Source organism: Miniopterus natalensis, chromosome 5 (genome assembly GCF_054644295.1).
Source record: "Miniopterus natalensis isolate mMinNat1 chromosome 5, mMinNat1.hap1, whole genome shotgun sequence".
Classification (NCBI taxonomy): domain Eukaryota; kingdom Metazoa; phylum Chordata; class Mammalia; order Chiroptera; family Miniopteridae; genus Miniopterus; species Miniopterus natalensis.
Window position 1 is genome coordinate 68196586 of NC_142085.1, and position 13148 is coordinate 68209733.

Consider the following 13148-nt stretch of genomic DNA (forward strand, 5'->3'; position numbering starts at 1 on the left):
AATGCAGATGAATAGAACCTGTGCAACATTGGAAAACACATATTAAAAGTAAATTAGATCATGATAGAGGAAACAGAGGGAAATAAAGCTAATATATTAAAAAAATGTAACTGATTTACATCAGTGTGTAATTTGGTTTTCTTCTTATTTAATGCAAATGTCTATTGTTCTATGGATGTACCTACATAATCTATTATAAAGTGTTATGAAGCATTGGACTGGAACAATCTGATATATTTCTTATATGTTCCATTTTTTCTAAAATTTTTATTTTAAGATGATTTTAAATTTATAGACAAGCTGTAAGAAAACTTCGAACGACTATGTTACCACAGTATAGTTATCAAATTCAGTATATTTAGCACTGATAAAATAGCTTTATCAAATCTACAGTCTGTATTACAATTTCGACCATTTTTTTATAACGCTCACATAGTGTTTTTCCCTTCGGTACAAGACCAATCTAGAATCAGACACTGCACGAAGTCTTCTCGTCTCTGTATTCTGCCACCCAGAATATTCCCCAGCCAACGACGCTGAGCTCTTGAATAATACAGGCAAGTTATTTCATAGAACATTCCTGAACTTTTATTTTTCTGACGTTTCCTCATAGTTAGAGTCAGGTAAGAATGCTACAGAAACAATGTTGTTCTTTTTTAGAGTGTCATATCTGGAGGCGCATGCTATCCATCTGTCCCCTCCCTGGTGATATCAATTTTAATCCCTGGTTAATGTATTGTCTGGTGTCTTAACTGTATAATTACTAATTTTCCCACTGAAACCATTAAACAGTCTTTGGGGAGACACTCTGAGACCATGAAAACATCATCAAACTTGTTTCCTACACCCTGCCTTCATATCCATCCACTGATTGTTCTTACCTAAAGCAATAGTTGCTACCATGAGGCAAAATGATGACGTCACAACCAGCACTCTTCCCGTGGTTGGCAGCCGTCATTCTACCACAAGGAAGAGCCCTTCTGCCCTCTGTCAATCAATCTCCATTCTGGGCCTATGGACTCCTATTTTATCTGAAGATATTTCTGTTCTCATTTACTTGGATAATTAAAACATCTCAGATTGCCAAGGTGGAGCCGTTTCAGGCTGGCTTCTGTGCTATTTATTTATGCCTCCATTTAAAAAACATTTTTGGGGGGTGAACACTTCCTTCATTTCTGACACAATAATGGGTTCCAGGCTCACCTTGCGCCTTCTTTGCCCCAACCCTGCAATCGGACATCTCATTTTATCGGCTTTATGGAGCCATTTAAAAAATTTTACTTTCAAAACATTTAAAACATAACCCAAAGACTTATTCTGGCATTTGGGATATATTCTTCAGTATTACTTGCTGTACTAATGAGGAAAAATATGAAAATGTTTTCTTTTTCACAAAAGAGCAGCTCATTTAAAAAAATTTAATGACACTTCTGTGGATTAAAAAAATCAACACTAAGAGATCTCTAATAGAACTTGTAAGTCAGAGAATACTATGCTGGATCAGAATATTTTCCTTGGCCATTAGAGCATGTTAACAGGGACTGAGGTGCTAATCACACAATTAAGTATTGCTGGAGTGATGGGAACAACTGTAAGATCTATATTTGTCTGCCCAACATCTGCTGCACATTAGCTCAGTACACCTATTAATTCTGGTGACACAACACTTTGCATTCTGTCACAACTGTCAGCAGTAAAAATTTGCTTTTATCACTGATTATTTAGCAATTTGAAACAGCACTTGCTATTTTTCTTAAAATTAATTTTTTATTACATGATCCAATAATGACTTTCTGCTTTTCAAAATGAAATACAGTCTATTCAAAAATATCTCACTTAAATTACATCAGAATACAAAGATGGGGTAAGTTTGGGACTAGGACCACTAAGGTGATCCTGCTCTTGCAGAATAGCCTCTATTTTTTTTCTTCCAGTTAAAAATGAGGTGAGGTAAACTGTTGAAAACAGGAGGGGCTGTGAAAGAGAGGGTTTGAAAATCATGGAGGACTGAACCATCCTTAGGACAGTGGAAGAGGGATGATTTGGGAAAACCAAAAGAGTGCCAGGCACTGAGGCCCAGGTAAACTTGATGGTTGCCCTTTGAAGCGACACACCAACCTTCAAAGGTGTAGGATCTCGTCTGGATTTCTCAGTAGTCCCTATAGACAAGAGCAAAAAAGCGACTGGACTGATATAAATCTGAGTTTTTTCTAAGTGAATGACATGGCTAGGTACAAATACTTCCCTCTCCTCCTAATACTTACTAGAAGAAATTCTAAAAATTTAATTCATAGAAGAAATTCTAAAATTTAGAAGACAGAGGAAAGAGGAAAGAACACACTTCATAACATAAACGAACACATAAGTAGCTCTTGGATATAATTATTTATGCCCTTTAAATACATAACATGTTTTTACTGCTTATATAATGAATATCAATGAGTCAATGAGGTATATTTCTTCAAATTGAAATAATATTTTACAGTGATAAGTTATGTCTCAGGCATGTGGGAAATTCAGATTTAAAATACTTTACTGAAAATGATTGGCAGTTGCCCTGAACCCTGACCTCCTTTTGACAATGTGCAGAATGACCCACCCTCTCAATCTTATATGTCTCCTGTAGCTGGTTCAATAATCATCAAGTATCTTTTGCCCAAATATAATTTTGTAAATGCGTTTACCATAGTTTCCCAATTACTCTGTTTGGATTGGAATTAAAAAATAAAATAAATATTCTCCATGTTCAAAGGCTGCTAAGTACTTGTACAAATACCAACTCTTTCAGAAATGTTTAATTGGGGGAATTATTTTTACATTATGTCGTAAAAAAAGATGAGTCAAAAGATTAGAAATGTTCTTGTGTTTGTTTTTCATTGTGATCTAAGTAGAAGAAAAAAGCCAATGAAATGTGTTGAACAAATAATGAAAAAAGGCAAATATGCGTGTATCTGTCCCCCAGAATAAAGAGCGAGCGGGCTCACTTCGATTGTTACAGACACTGTAACACAAACTTAAAGACATAAAAACACCCAGGGAGGAGGTGTGTCCTGCCTTTCTCTGAGTTAACAACCATTTGAATCCCGACACCAACAGCAGTGTTTCTGTTATCTTTAACCTCAGTTTGGCCGAGGTTCCTAATCCGATTCTTTTCCTCCCAATCTTTGCTCTGCCCGCTGAGAGCTACAGATCAAGTTTTCCAGCTCAGGCAGAGGAGTCCTGTATCTTCCCAGTTAAAAGACCAATTGTGTTATGCTTTTTGTCTCCTCCCCTTTGGACGAGCAGCATTCTCTTGTAACAGAAGGTCCCATACTCAATGTCAACAGCTTCTTTCTCTCTCCCTCTCTCTCTCTCCGCCACCTCTTTGGCCGCTTGGCTTCCTGGCCTCGGACTTGATTCCTGATTGTCACCACTGGGCCTTGAGCCTGATGCCTCTGCTCTCAGTGGCCCTAGTCACCTCGGTGAGGGTGTTTGTGCTCTTTCCCTTGAACTTTTCTTTGAAGTGCCTAATTACCACTTTCTTAAGGACAATGCGGGGGTGCGGGGGGGGGGGGGAAGGAGGTGTCCTCTTGCCTGTATTCCTTCTGGTGAAAACATAATTGTGTCCTGGATACAATCCTGGTATTTTAATGCTCAGGAAATACCTCTCCCATGAGGGGAGTGTATGTTTTTTATAAGGTAAGGGGGAGGAGGAGGGGACTGAGAAAGCTAGCAGATTTCCTGCCTTTTTCCTCCGGTTACCACTTTCCCCTCTCCCCACTCAGTGCTAATCTCTGCTCTGAGGTGACCCTCACGCTCCCTGCGTCCCCACTGCTCCGTGAGAAGTGCACACGCCACAGAGATACCTCAAACCTTCCACCCCAGCGCTCCACTCCTCACGGGACTTGAATCCATCTCCCTGCCCGTGGTCAAACCCCAGGCCCTGCACGACGCTCATACGTCCCAAATGTTCTAAAGCCCTGGGTTACTTTCACACTCTTAAGAAATTTGGATTAAAAAGAGATATTTAAGTCTTTCAAGGTAGAATAATCTGAACCTGCTACCTTTAGTAGAATCAGCCGGATAATAATTCATAGCAGTGTGATGCATAAAGATGTAGAACCTGTGCGATGGACTGTAAGTCACTTACAATGACTTTTCAATTTCAGGGCTTGGAAGAACTCTGAAGTTCTTCGTTTCACATTGACTTAAATATGAAATACAGTTGCATGCGGGAAGTTTGGTTACTGTCCCTTTCCTCCTGTGACTTTAATTTAGAAAGAAATTCTTTGCAGTATTTCAGGTTTCTGTGAGGGAGAAGGGTTTTCTGGGTCTGGTTTTCCAGAAACTCTGAGATCACGCCACACTCCAGGCGATGCAGGCTCTTCCCATTCACAGAACCAGTATCGGTTGAGGGGCTCCCCGCCTCCATCCACAGTCTAATACTCAGGCTCATAGTATCTCCGTAGGTAGGGGCCAGTCGGGGCGCAGCATCACCAAAGGTGGACGTCCACTGAACCTAGCCTCCTGATCCTGAGCCAGGTTCTTTTCTCTCTCTCTCTCTCTATATATATATATATATAGAGAGAGAGAGAGAGAGAGATGATTGATAGGTAGATGATAGATAGATTTTATATATATATATATAAAATCTTTATTAATGTCAGCAAGAGGAAGGGAGAGGGAGAGAGAGAGAAACATCAATGATGAGAGAGTCATTGATCGGCTGCCTCCTGCACGCCCCCCTGCTGGGGATCGAGCCGGAAACTTGGGCCTGTGCCCTGACGGGGAATCGAAGCACAGTCTCCCAGATCCTAGGCCGTTGCTCAACCGCTGAGCCCCGCCTCGCTGGGCCTGAGCCAGGTTCTTGACCTCCTGCTCTGGGTCCCAGTATATTCTTCTCAAGTCTGTTCAGGAAAAGAATTGAAGGATCAGTGATCACTAAGAATGCTCTATCATCTCCCCTGCCTCAGAAATAAAATGAAAAGGGGAGTTAGCCCAAATTAGCTTTAGACTGCTCAGTGAGTTTTATCTAAAACATGTGAATGAAGTAAATGGGTGCTATACGTTTTTTTTTTTTAAAGTTTCAATAATGTCTTATTTAATTAAAAATATACAAAATATGTCAATATGTAATCAATACAAAATTATTAATGAGATGTACATTCATTTTTTTGGTAGCAAGTCTTCAAACTGTGCATATTGTATACTTATAGCACATCATTAATGATTTTGTTAAAAGCAAGAAAAACATATGTAATGGGATGTATGGTTATTTATTATGTTTGTCTTTATTTTATGATTCAACATATCACCAGTCTATAAAAAGTATACCAAATGTGTAACAGTGATTGAATTCAGCCAACTTAGATATTTTTCACTTTCAAGTCAGATAAAAAATCCATAGTTTTACACATATTTTGCAACTTTGTTTTTGTGAAGGTATGTGACAACTAGAATATGGGCCTCCATTTGTGCTTTTATCCCAAGCCCCGCCAGTGTTAGGGGTGGAACTGATTACTTTCTACCACATGAGCAGGTACCGTGGAGGGGAGAATTCACAGGCAGCCAGAGCCCCTGTCCGTGATCACACTGACCACCGAGCTTCTTCTTCCTAAATGTCTTCCCACACTCCCTTTGTTCTCAGCCTTTCCTTTACAATGAAATAAATACTTGTTGACTAAACAATGTGGGGTTTTTACTTCTGCGGCCTATATAGACTTTCACATGTGCCACCTGGCTGGTACATAACACATTCCATGAGTCAGAGATAACAGGTAAGGAAACAGGTTGAGAAAGTTTAAAGTGATGAAAGCAAAGTTTTAATTAGCCCCCCAGGGCTTCTTGTTTTAAGTTCTTGCTCTTTCACCTTCATTTTGTTGCTTCATTTTGGGTGTGATTCTGACCACGAGAAATGAGAATTAGGAAAGCATGTGAAGTGTAGCAACGAGCGAGACCCAAGAAGGAGAAAGTAGCTGTTTGGCTTCACTGAAGCTCACTGTCTGTGTTCAGGAAAAACGGGAAATGTGAACAGGGCTGTGTTGATGGAGCCCTGGGTGTTAGGTTGGGATTTTGCAATTTACCCTGATGATTTTGCACCATATTTTCTAGAGAAAGTAATTGAAGTAGAGAAATCTTATTAATAAAAATACTGTTTATTTGCTCTAGAGAGTAAGCTGATTAGTGGGAGCAGGAGGGGAGATAAGTAGTTCACCTTGAACCTGCTAATAATAACCCGCTAAAGCCTACCCCTTCCTTTCACTCTGCAGCGTGGGAAGGAAGCAGCTAATTCTGACCAGCTGGTTCCTCAGTGTGTACAACTGGTCATGAAAATATGTGTAAGATCATCTTGTTCCTGGATTTAAAGTCCTGCTATGGCTATTTTACTTGGTGTATAAACATGTCTTAAAACACCTCAGAGGGCCTTAAGCAACCTAGCTCTTCTTTACCTTTGTAGTTTTCTTCCTATTTCTCTCTGCCCTGCTCACTCACTCTGACCTAGCCACACTGGCTGCTTTGCTTTGCTTCCGATACATTAGACACACTGCTGCCTCAGGACACTGGCACTCGTTACGCCCTCTACCTAGAATCCTCTTTCCTCCAGATACCTATGTAGTTCATCCCCTCCTGTCCTCATAATTGTTGCTCAAATATCTTCCCCATGACACCTGCCTAATCTCGTTACTTAAATGGAACCTCTGCTCCAGCACACCCTGTCCCCTTTCTGTTTCATTTCCCAACACACTGCTTATCATCACATGGCATCCTATAGCCTTTATTCATATATTTACTGAGGGGAGAGATTTGATCAGTTTTGCAATGGCTGTACTTGTCAAGACTTACAGTGCCCGGCACGTAAAGGTACTCGATAATATTTGTTAAATAAAATGAATGACACCTTTTCTTCTCTGGTAATTGTGCATAACATTTTTGGGATATTTTGGTTTGTTAAAGAAACTGTTAACCTTCTTATGGATTTCTATGAATCTGGAGAAATTTCTTCATCCCTCTGAAAACGTTGTGTTACTGTTAGAGACTTTCTTTTCCAAGACTGGCACTGACAGCAGGGTTTTAGTCACACTGAACAAAGATGACCTATTTCTTCTAGGTCTTAGAATGGGGCTTGCTAAAGCCTGGAACCTTGCAAAACTCTCCGTTGCTGGCTGGGATCTGTGGTCAGAAATATTAGTACTCAAATGGTCTAGTCTGTTATGCCACTCTAATTGTATTTTATGTGTTTGTATTTAATGTGTTATTATAATAGTGTTTTATGCTCACAGACTGGTAACGCTGGAAATGCTTCAAAGATATGTACACTTTTCTCTATAATCAAGTTTTAAACCTTGAGGGCGAAGGACCAGGTTTCTATGTCTAAACTGGTGGCACAGTTTAGGCATCATAGAATAATAAATATAGGTTGACTTGGTGTAGTGATGACTGTCTTTTAATTATAAGTCAAATAATGCCAGAGAAATTATAGTCTTATCCATGGGTATTAACTATACCAAGCTCCTCAAGATTCATATCAGAACAAACAACTCCTGCATGACCTTAAAATATCAAGAAATTTGAAATCAGAGAATGGAAGGAAAGGAATAACTGAAAAGATAATTTTCTGTTACCTTGTTTCAACATTTATTGCCAACATTTAATTGTTGAGAATGTTTTCAAAATACTATTTCATCTTAGTCATGCTGTGTGGCCTGGGCTAGGAGACTACGGATTATATTTCCTAGGCTCCTTTGACCCTGGCAGATCAAAATGATACAGGAAAAGCTTCTAGTTTTTAGCTCCTACCCTATGAAAACCGTTGGCAGTTTTGCAGTGGAAATGAGGCGAGGTCATCCCAGATTCTACAGTACAAACGGAAGCAGCATTTTTCTTTATGGAATGGTCCTTACTTAGCATTCCAGTTCAGCCCTGACAAAGTGGGTGCTCCCCAGGCAGGAGCATTAGCAGCACCTAATCCTAGGTATTCTCTCTCCTTGCTCCTCTAGCCTCCATCAACATTTCGTTCTTCCAGATATTCCAGTAGCTTTGTTATCAATTTCTTGGTATGTGTTTAAATTCCTACTGCTGTGTCTGTCCTGATTGGACCCTGACTGATAAAGTACTGATAGGAAGCCACAAGAAATCTTCTACTACAAACAGAGGATCTCTCTTTGACACCAGAATAGAGAGGCAACTCAACAATTATGCTCCTTTTGGAAGTCATATAGTTTCACAAAAATGAAGTATGTTCATGCTTCTGAAACAAAAATGCAGTAGTGTGTCATATTATAAACTCAGCACAGCTCTTTGGAAAATAAAATTGACTTGAAGATTGTATTTCAAAAGACAATATTTTTTTTTACTCTTAAAAGTCTGGGGGCATGTAATTATACTAGTAAACTCTACCAAACACCTAAGAAAAAACTAACACTGATCCTTCACAAACTCTTCAAACAAACAGAAGGGGGAGAACACCTCAGATTTCAGTCTGTGAGGCCAGTATTATCCTCCTATCAAAGAAAATAAAGCTTAGTAATGCTCCCTGCTGTAGTTATGGTCAACTAGGTTTGGGGTTTACAGGAAATTGGCAAGGTGAAAAAGATACACTTATTGAATGGTGCTCCGCAGCTCTAACATGCCAGATGGACTTCCCGAAATGACTGGTTGAGAGGTGAGTGCTAATCTTGCTCTTTATTTTAAATTTAAACACTAGAAATTTAGCACTTTGATCAGATATTGATCTTTGTTCATTAATTTTATAAGGATAACTTATAGTAAAATAACCAGTGAGTTTTAAAAGATACGAGCTGTATTTTTAATAAATGGAAAAACACACACTACAGGGAAACAGACCTACAGTTGCTGACATTGGGGAAGGAAGGTCTCCTTTCATATACCACATGGATCAGCAGCCCTGGAGCAGCCCATCAATAGTACCTCCTCTCAAAGAGTTTGTCTTCATTTCCTTTGTGTATTAGTGGGCTGGAAAGAAATGCTGAAATTTTGTTGAAAATTCACAGAAATAATTATTTAGATGCCTATTTTTTTAGATATATTTGTAAAGAATTGGGCAATTAGTTTGAAAACTCACTCTTGGACGCATATGTGCTGGCTTAGGCAGAGAAAATGAGGAACAGATTTTCAATTTAGTGGAGTTACTCTTTTTTAGAGAGTTGAAAATTTATTATAACAATGGTTAAAACATGGCTTGAAATGATAAATCATTGCCTTGCCTAAGGATAAACAGTAATTCTCAAAGTTGGCTTATTCAGCAAAAACATTTTATGGGTGGATCAGGAAATTGAAATTGTGAAAGCTTGTGCTGGGTGTGTTAAGATGGCAGCAGAATTAAACTATGAGACTTGGGAAGAGTTGACTTTATTGACAGTGAAATTTTGGAAAATTTAATTCAGTTTATATGTGATAAAAGTTAGTCCACATATGTTTTTCTTCCTTCGGAAGGCCCATCAACTAGTTTTTCCTTAAGACAATAAAAGCAGCAGCCTTACAATATTTCATATGACATGTCACTGGATTTTTCAACTAAAAGATGCTCAACAAAATTTCTTTCAGTGTTCTGGTCCTTGTGCCTTGTGGATTGGATTATGCTTATAAAGTTTGCAAAACAGTGAAAAAAACTATTTCAATTTGCATGCACATTTTAAAGTGGATTCATATTCTCAAAATATGGTGACACTATGACAAGAAATTACTATACAATGTAAATTCAGGTTGGCTCAATTTTATGAAATAAGTACATTCAGTCCAGCTGTGATTAAATAAGGAAGCAGAGAGGAAAAAATTTTCCCCCTGATAGCACATGATTAAAACATTAAAAAATTTTGTTAATTTATTCAACAAATATTTATTGAGCCTACTATCTGCAGACACTTTTTTAAGTACTTGGCATAATCGATGAACAAAGAGAAAAATTCATATACAAGGACTAAACATTTTCAAGTTAAAACCCCTCAAATTTGAAGAATTTTAGATACCATCAGAGACCTTTGGAGAGCTATTTATTTTCTCTGCTATTAGAGAACTTTCTGGAAATATTCAAGAAACACTGATCTAGCTGCTTTCTTACTTTTGTAAATACCTAGGTAGTTAATTTGAGAATCAGAAGTCTGCTTGAATGAGTGTGGAAAAAGTGAGCTGATGGAATTGGGTAACCTCGAGGGATATAGTGAGACAGACATCAGTCTGGGGGAAGCTCCTGTTCCTACAACAGAATGGAACAGTCTTGTGCACAGAAACTTCATGTTCTTAGACCCTGGTCTTTTCTGCTAGACAGCAATGGATCCACACTGGATAGTCTTGTTCTTGAACGACCTTTTCCTCTGCTCCATGCAGCCCATTTCCTTTCATTCAGACAGAGCTTGGAGCAGTTATTAAGTCTCATTTCCTTTAGTTATAATCACATTGCATTTCTTTTTCTGTGACTTTATATTCTCAGGTACAATTTGAGTTTTCTCTATGCTCACCCACTTATATTTATACAATTTTGTGATAATCTAGATTCTTCTAAAATGATCTATTTGATGATGTGCTTATTTTTTAAAAAAATTTTATTGGAGAAAAATATCACTTTCCATTTCTGTGGTGTCTAATTTTGCTCTTATGGTCTATTGCATGAAGGTACAGATGACCTACTTTATGTATGTGATTGTCTGGATACAATTTTAGATTCTGGTGACCGTCACAGGAGAATGGCAGTAACAGAAGTTGGAGAGTATCAGTTTGCACCTCATCATCTCTGCCGATCTTTTAAATCCCTCAAAGGGAGGGCTGCTGATGGCCTCCTATCAATTCTAGTTCCTAAAGATATCACAGAGGAGAGCTGAAGCTGCACTGACCCCCCACTTACTTCAGTTTTGTGGTGATTACAGTCCAGTTGCCTTCAGATGGGTCCTTCACTTGCTACCCAAGTCTTCTTGGCTCCCAAATTCAGTAGAGATCTGATGGGCCAGTGAAGACCTCTCCACTCTTATTTCCAGTGGAAATCTTCCTTCTTACCTCTACCTGCATTTCTTAACTTTCTTTCAAGCTGGTTTCCAGGACTGGGTTTCTAGATCTAGTATCTTGCTTTTGCCTATTTCTTTCCCTGGACACTTCATTCCTATCCTGGTCCTGGACCTAGTGTCCTGTCCCAGCTGCTTTATGAAGAATCTCCTTGAGGATAACCACCTGCCTGAGTTCTGAGCACGGTTGACCCTGGAGTCCTTGATGATGTGCTTTTCCAAGCCCCTTGATTTTCCTGGGAGAGCCTAGCATTTGCTGAGTTAAACTATTTCAGCTTTGGCTCCCTGGACTACACTATCAACAGCTTCCTTTTTAATGAGGTGACATGCCTGGTCTCAGCTTCTCTCTCCTTGCCTGGGATTTCCTAGGAAGAATCCATATTCCCAGTGATTTACCTTCTGAATCTTAACATACAGAGACTATTGTTCCCTTTCACTCTTACTTGCAAGTTCCTTTAAAAATATTGTAAATAGTCCTTGGCTTTCATTTAAAATTAACTATTTCACTCCAGATCTCATTAACTCAGAGAATCATTTACTGAGTTAACTGTAACACAGAATTTCTTGCAAAGATTGAAATGACAAAAAACAAAAGAAAAACCCCTCATATTTTAGGAGATGCTAGGTTGAACTATGTACATTTTAAGTTTAGACTTTATAAAAACTTTCAGCTATTCTGAAGACCAGTGTAGAAAGGAGGAAAATCAAAATATTCTCATTGTATACAGATGCCACAGCAGGGCTTTCCACACCTATTTATTTGGTAGCTTCCAAAGACTGAAGGAGTTATCAATATCAAGTAGTGGCTTGTCACAAATGTGCCGAAAAATAATTTAAAGAATCTTCGTAGGAAACCAGATTCCCTTTTCTTAGGTCCAGATATGTTTTCAGAATGACGTGGAGTCTGGCTAAATCCTCTATGTAGAGGAAGATCATGTTTTGTGCGTGATAATTTGGTCATCTTCATTGTAAAAACAAAAAAAAGTTCTAATTTTTGATAAAGTGAATTCTGGAAACATCATTTATATTTTTATATTTGGCTTTGACATAAGGCTACATAGAGAACTTGTGCAGACGTGCCCGTGCTCACACATGCACAGATACACGCACAGAAATCAAGCATTCTTCTCTGCTGCATTCTTATTCCTTTCTGAGATAAACCATCATATCAGTAATCCTCAACTGAAATAATATAATATTTTCCCCCCAAAAGTCTGCTAGGGAAAACTTCAATGAACACAAATGTTTCTTACCAAATATTTCCAAAGTGTTTACAAATGCCTTAAATCCAGCCATGATGCCATAATAAAGGGTATCGTGTTGGGAAGAAAATGTCCATCCAAAGTAGAAAACTACTGGTTAAAAATCACAACGCATCAAAAGATATTTTTTCAAGGACAATTTCCATTTACCCAAGATGTTTTTCCATAAAAATTTATAAAATACTCTAAAAGAGAAAACAGAACATTCAAATAAGCTTTGTTTTAGTTTCCTAATCTTTACAGTCAAGGAGCTGGACTAGATGCCGAGTTTTTTTCAGCTCTAATGTTCTATGATTTTAGTCCACATGTTAAAATGCGTCCCACTGTTTAAATCAATTGGTAATAGAAAATGTAGCTCAAAATTATGAAGCCTAATCTATAACCCTTTTAATTTACACATAACAAAGGCCAGTCCCAGGGAAATAACACTACTACCCAATGCTACCCATCCATTTGGGTATCAATGCCACTTCTTCCACATCTCCTGAATCATCAAGTATTTCCCTTTTTGCTTTGTTTTGTTTTATTAAAAACTCCATATTCCCACTTCCCACACCTAGAAAATCTGCTTTAGTAATTTTGGGGTGAGGTTAGTGATCTAATTTTGTAAAAGAGATTCTCAATATTCTGACTTGTAGTTAAAGGTCTGAACCACAGGTCCACATCAGACTACCTGGGGCACGGTGATGTAGAGGAACAGGTGTGTAGCACAGTTCTTGGGCAGCCTCTCCAATGTTACGCAGCAGCATCTTCCTAATAGGTCCATCATTCTATGGACCTCCCTAGTGTTTTCTCCCTTCCAGGTGAAATGTATATTATATGAATGACATCACTTGGTGTCTAAGTCACTTTTCTCTGATAGGCTTCCTATGAAAAAGGATATTCCGAAGGAAAC